Raw genomic sequence first — 7,246 nt, 5'->3', positions numbered from 1 at the left:
TGAACTCACATATTGCAATAGTTAACAACTTTTGTAGTTTGTAATATAATATCCATTAAAAATTATGTGGTTGTAATAAAAACTTACTTATGATCATATACATGAGTGCCCATAGTTACCCACCCTTTAACATGATAACTAAAGTCAAAGTATACCCAAGAGTTTTGGAGGTCTCCTCCTTGTTGCATCTTATGGACAAAGTCCACACCATTACCAAGTCCTTTGGTTGACATTTTCATCCCATGACAATGCTGCTTTGCTTCATCTCTTACTTGAAATGGAATAAAGATCTTTGGAAGAAATCAATTTTTACATGTTGTGCCAAGTATTGAATGCTACTGAACTCATCTTTATTTGGTCAAAGTTCACTCTAAACTTTATAAACCCAACATCTCAGCCTACATACACAATATTGTCAATAAGTAGAGAAACCATTAGAAGCAATTCAATGTTAAGTACCTTCGATCATCTTTAATATTTTCCATGCAATTGAATAGATCTTTAAGCTCCTTCTCAGTCAAATGTTTGCAACTACCATTTGATTTTGAGAAAAGCTCCTTTGCCATGATATCTTTAACAATCAAATGTGTAGTCGATTTGGGGGTTTTCATTGTTCTTGACCTCTCCTCAATCATTCGTCAAAACTCCTCACAATCTCATCTACTTTTCCCCAATGGAACATCATGTCTGTAATATTCACAGTGTATACCCAGCCTTATGTACTTGGTGTTGTGAGCCGACAGTAGTACACTTTGCAACTACATGTTTCTAAGCAAATCAAATGTTGTTTACAGTATAAGCACCTCAACAATCTTGCTTCACCTTTTTTTTTGTATGTGGTCTCCTGCATGTACTTACAAACTCTTGCATCTTTGGGTAAGGTTGTGGCGATTGTTCCCATCCAATCTTGTGTGTTTATTTTTTCTATAGTATGGTAGAAATTGCAAAAGGAGTTATCACAAGATATTATGCTTGCACACCGTGAAGTTGTCATGTATTTTGAAACTTTGTTATTGTTGTCTTCTCAGTTTATGTCCAACAATGTCCATCCAAAGGATGCTCCATTCCTACCATGCCTGAGGTTGGCAATGTTGCTGCTGGCAACTCAAAAACTACATACCTATTGTATTAAAGGGGCAACTCCTTTACTCTTTCAATTTCATTGTAATAAATGTTAGTGTTTTGGCACTTAATCATCATTAATATAGGAATTATTCCACTGAAAGTGCCACTTTTTTTGCATATTGGTGCTGAATTATCATAATTATTTATTTTAAACCGATGACAGTTTTACTATCGTAGTTATAATTAATGTATTGAGCATCAATTTGAATGAGTGGCCAGGATTCTTCCTACCAATCTAATATCCCTTGATTAGTGGCATGATTTAGGTTTAGGAGGTGGCCAGAAAGGGTAAGGCACTTAGAGTTCTCTTGCACTCAATGGTTCCTCACAAGATAAGGAGTTTTGTTTTCTCACCCAATATAGAAAGATGCAAAAATGCTAGGAAGAAGTGTGCAAGGAAGATGTTACAAGAATAGAGGGAGGGTATTGGTGAGGGAAACATTTGTTCTGCTCAATCACCTTCTCGCCCACCTCCTCCTTTATTGCCATCTCATTCTTTTACTCCTCATTTGACTTCATATCATTCTTCTCTTCTATCGCCTTCTTAGCAATCTCCTCTACCTTCATCTTTGCATCCTCATAATTCTCATCTTCCATCACCTTTCATTGTTTGTTATGCCTTCTTTATTTGCATTGCCCTCTTTACCCTCTTCTTTAGCGCTGCCCTCTTCATCTGCTTTACCCTTTTCATTGATTGTTGTAGCATCCAAGGACATTCTTCCTAAGTCAATAGATGGAGAAGATGTAGGGAAGACAAAGATAAGTAGCGTGAAGAGTGGCTCAATTGCTAAAAAAGCTATGACTCCTTTAGTTGATGATTCGTTTTTGTAGAGATGCTTTGTGAGGAAAGTTTTTTAATGTAATGAAGAAAATCAAGATTCATCACAATAGCAAACCTCTTTTATTTAAGCAACTAAATTTTCTATTATATTTTAACCACACCTTCAACCACTTGGAGGAGTATCATTCACAACCTCTATAAATCTTATTCCCAACTTAGGGACATGTTAGCCCCATGAATGGCATCTATGCCACTCAGCCTTTACACTTGGTTCAAGTGCTTCACATGTTTAATCCCACTATAGACACCCAAAGGTACCATTAACATATTAGCCCGTTACAAAGTCATATTCATTCACCTTTGTTTCATTGGTAGTCTAAAACCACTCATACCATAGGCCTATCTCCCAAAGACTAGGCTATCCATCCATGAGTGGTCATCCCTTGATCACACCTTAGCACCCTTCGGATGCCTAGAGACAAAGAGAACACCTTTTTCTAATATCCCTCAATCGCTCCCCACCAAGTTCCATTCTGTTTATGGTAGTGCTCACCAACATTGCCACTGAGTTAGGGCCCAAAAGCCAAACCACTAAGTCCTATTGACCTTTGGGACTTCCTCACTACATAACCATGCCCTTAGTCACTGTACAAGAGGATTATTCCTTTTCCTTTCCACACTCTAGGACTTTGGAATAACATTTTGAAACACCATGACTCTACATGAGCCTCATGAGTACTCTCTTCACCTTCCACCTTTGAGTGCCCTAGTTATGTGGCTAGAGTAAGGTTCTAATAAGCCATGCTAGGTATCTAAATAGGTAGTGCCATTTACATTTGGATTGAAAGCATTGACCATTTGATCTCCTAGGGGAGTTCAAGCTAATTTTTAAACACTTTATTAAGTTTCCCTACTTGTTCATTTATGTTCACTCTAATCTTGGATTCCTTAGTGGTTATATTATCACCCATTATATGGGTATAACCTTTTTTAATCATACTAGCCTTTCTTAGCCAAATTAGTTCTACTAGAGTCCTCCCTTTACTATCCTTTTAACTCACCAAATCCCTCTATAGTCTATGAGATGATTGCTTTGGGTTTTCACCCTTGGACTCAGACTTAGTTTCAGACTTAGACTTAGACTTGGTCTCCATCTTAGTCTCAGTCTCGGTCTTAGTCTCGGTCATAGTCTCAGTCTTGGCCTCAAGCTCAGACTCAGTTTCCATCTCAAACTCGACCTCAAGCTCTATGTGTTAATTCTCTTGTATCCCTTTTTTAGAGGCTCATTTATTGATTGTTTCATGCTTGTTCCTTAAGCACTTTGTTGGGAGTTCCACTCCCACTTTTAACTTTTCAAGTTGAAACTTTTAATCCAAACATGTTATACTCATTTGGCTTCTATTTTAACCATTACCATATGGCACCCTCTTGGCTCCACTTTGGGGTTTAGAGATTTGTGTCTCACACCATCAATCCTTTGCTTAACGAGGCTGTGTGAAAAGTTTCTACTCTAAATGAGAAGATGATTGACATTTTCTGTTTTTAGGGATATTTCTATGAGAAAGGCAAGTTCATCCTTTCCATCATGAATTAATTGCAGAGAATTACTTATGTGACAAAAGAAATCAAGGCCAAGTGGGATCAATGCTGGGTGGATTAGAACAATGAGTTTGAAAGGGAGTTGGATCAAAATCAAAATTAGAGCTGGCTTAGAGGAATTATATTCCTTGTGTGCAATGGGAAAAAGATTTTTGAAGGCTTGGGCTACTGTGATTAATGGTTTTTTTTTCCTTTTGACAAGGAGAAACATGTCCAAGTGGAAAAACAAGGATGTACTATAGTTATATCAAACCATCCATCATATGAATAAGTAAATCATTTTATATTACTCAGTTTTGAATGGTGTTTTCATGAATCTCTTTGCAACATCAATGAATATGGCATTTGAATAAATGGCTTCCACAACACTCTTTATAGCATTTATCAATTCTACTATGATAATAAAGATATCATAGAAGGAAGGCTTGATGATCAATCATGATCAACAATATGACGTGAAGGGCAAAAAGAGAAATATTTAGTACTTTTTCACTCATTGGTTTATCGCCAAAATCCTTTTCCTGGTATGTGGTTTTAATATCTATTTGTTATGGGATTTATTCTATTTTATTTTATGTTTTCTCTATGAAGAACAAGATTGAAATGACATCATTATCAAAGCCATGGAGAAGATAAAGAACATATCTATTAAAGAAGTGAAAAAGCTAGCCACCTAGAAAGTCTGTAATCGGTATTACACATTGGATGAAGCGTGCCTTAGGAGGAACTAAACAAAGATGGTGACTACTTTTAACTTGAGAAACATAGGATTTCATATAGAAAAACTCTATCACTTGGCAAAGGTAGATTTCCCTTAAGAGGCACATGACTAATGGGTGGTGGACCTCTTGGAGCAGCCAAACCAATAGAAGAATTGAGTGTCAAAGGATGATAATAACTTTTGTCTTTGGTGTGAAAGGTAACATTAGATCACCAAGTTTTTGGAGCTTGCATAAAATAAGGTAAAAAAGGCATTTCCAAATTGTCTCTTTTAGAGGATTACACACCATCAAGCCTTGAGAATGTTCACAAGTACTTTTTATACTACTACTAAACAAAACCACACCAAAGAAGAAGTAGAAAAAGGAAGGACTAGGCAATCCAATACAGATTGTCATTTTAACATGAAAGAGGAATGGTATTAGTGGGCTCCTCAAGATAGTGACATTGAGAAAACTCAACACAAAATAGAAAGCAATGAAGGAGTTCTCAAGATGATAGGAATTAAATTTACAAAGAAGAATAACCTCCATAATTATAGAGTGCACCTTGTACTATGTGTGCTACCTTATAACTACTCTAATGAGAAAGGAAAGATAGAGGGTTGGGAAGTTTGCATGAATGACCTCATCAACCACTTAGTAACTATGGCAAAGAAGATTGTGGATGACAATGGATGAATTGCAATCTTTTATATAGAGGATTGACTGCCAATGGTCTACAAAGAGTGTCACTGGCGATGTGTGAAAATCCATCAATCATACACAATTCTAAGTGACTTTCCATTTGGCTACATAATCGACAGACTTGGCAAAACAAAGGTTAAATTCTCTCGATATTAACATAAATCATTGCAAAAATCAATGATGAAAATGTCTTTGGCAAGACCAAAGGCCTCATCTCCAAGATTTGCCATAGCAGCCTTCTACCACCTCCATGACGAAGGCTTTGAATTTATTTAGGAAAATATGGAGCCACTGTACAACAACGACACCAACATGGTTAGAAGGTTAGAGATAAATCCAACCTTTGGCTTTCTCATATGCTGCACAACACATGAAAAAGGGGTTGTTTTAAACTTTTTCAGTGGCACAAGAAGCACCACAGTTGCCAATAATGGCCATCATATACTATCATTAGAACAAGATCAAGAAGTTGCAAACTATATTAAAAAAAGATGGTTGGAAGAGAAAGAAACTTCAATGCTACAACCAAAGGGGAAGAAAGTGATAAAGACATACAACAAGGAACAGGTTTTCAACCTTAAATTGGTAGAGGAAAATCCATTAGGACTCTGATTAAAATAATGTATGTATATCTTTTGACTAATATAAAGTAATAATTTTTTAAAAAAATATCTATACTATAAAGAAAACATTAGGAAGTACTTATATTAAATGAAAGCAAACCCACACTATAAATGAAACTGGATAAAGCTGACCCACACTATATAATCCACTCATATATTAAACTAGCTCTTCATCTTCATCTTCTTCCGCATCATCTTCATAATAGTAGTTGATATAAGATGTGATAAATTCTTCAGCTGCCCTTGTCTTCCTTGGACGTTCTTGTCCTTTCTCTTCCTCAGAGTTTGAGCTCAAAATTATATATGTTGGAAGATAATCACACTCTACGCATTTAGTACCAAAAGTGTTTATCACACAACAAGACAGCCTTGCTTTGTAGATGAATTGCTTGATCTTGGGAAACAAAATTTTGGCATCGGAAGACAAAGGCTTTGAAGACAAAGCTTTTGGAGACGAAGTCTTTGGAGAAAAAGGCTTTGTTTTTCAGTTCGGTGCTGACCAAAACCGAACTGTTTTCGTCTTGGTCTTTGAAGACATCATCCTGTCTTTGGACAAATGATTTAGAGGTGCACATAAAGAAGTACCTTTTGAAATTGAAGAACTCGAAGGTGGCAAATCCAATCCATGCAGAGAGGGGGGGCCATGACAAAGAGGAAGGGGACCATTCTGGAAATGGTGGGGCTCACCAAGCCCACTGGCGAAGAAGAAGCCATAACTAGAACAAAGAAACCCTAAACACTAAAAATGTGCTGTGTAAAGCTGTGAGTCATCCTTAAACATTGGAAAAACAAAATCAAATCTGCCAATGGGGATTTAGTCATATTTAGAAAACCCAAGAAAACATTCATAGCCTCTAGCTCACAAGATGGTCAAAGTTTGAATTAATTTCATATTTAGGGCTTTTAATGTTACTAAATTCTAAAATATGCATTATATTTATCATCACATATTCCAAATAAATTCGAATATTAAACATGAAAAACCCTTAAAAGGGAAATCCTCACTATCCAGCTAGGCTCCCCCTCTGTAGAGCTGGAGAGCTTCCCAGCTATGCCCAAACTGGGCATGGGCAAAAATCATGGCACTCCAAGACACTGTGTCTCCATCTCCTGAAACAAAGCTCTAGCTTCTTCAAGGCTGCCACCTTTTGCATACATGTTAAATGCTGCTGTTTGCACGACTTGGTCGCTTGTACCACACTGGAGCGATTGAGAAAGAATCTCCTTCCCAAACCGGAGGCCAGAGGAGCTCGCACAAGCGGGGAGAATGGTGGAAAACGTCTGACTCCATCAAGTTCCATCCTTCTCAGGAGCTTAAAAGCTTCAAGAAAATCACTGGCGTGGGAATTTGCTGCAATCGTAGCATTCCAGATGACATGATCTCTGCTGCTCGCCCTGTTGAAACCATCTCTAGCTTCTGTAGTGCTCTTTGCATACGCGCGTTCTGAGAACCAAGTCGGAATCGAGCTACCGGGAAATGATCTGCGGATGTCTAGTTCGGCTGTGCAAGAAAAAAAACCAGTATGGCCGAAAGAAGAACAGCACAATCCCAGAATATTACAAAGGGGGTGAGGCCAGGCTCAACGTCGATCTTCCCAAACAGCTCTATACCATTTTCGAAATGCCCTTTCTTGGCAAATGCTGGTAGCATTGAGTTCCAGGAGATCACATCTCTCACAGCCATGGAATGAAAACACCTCACAAGCTTCGCC

This window comes from Selaginella moellendorffii, unplaced genomic scaffold (assembly GCF_000143415.4).
Source record: "Selaginella moellendorffii unplaced genomic scaffold, v1.0 SELMOscaffold_21, whole genome shotgun sequence".
NCBI classification, from domain to species: Eukaryota; Viridiplantae; Streptophyta; class Lycopodiopsida; order Selaginellales; family Selaginellaceae; genus Selaginella; species Selaginella moellendorffii.
Note: the sequence above shows the minus strand (reverse complement) of the source record.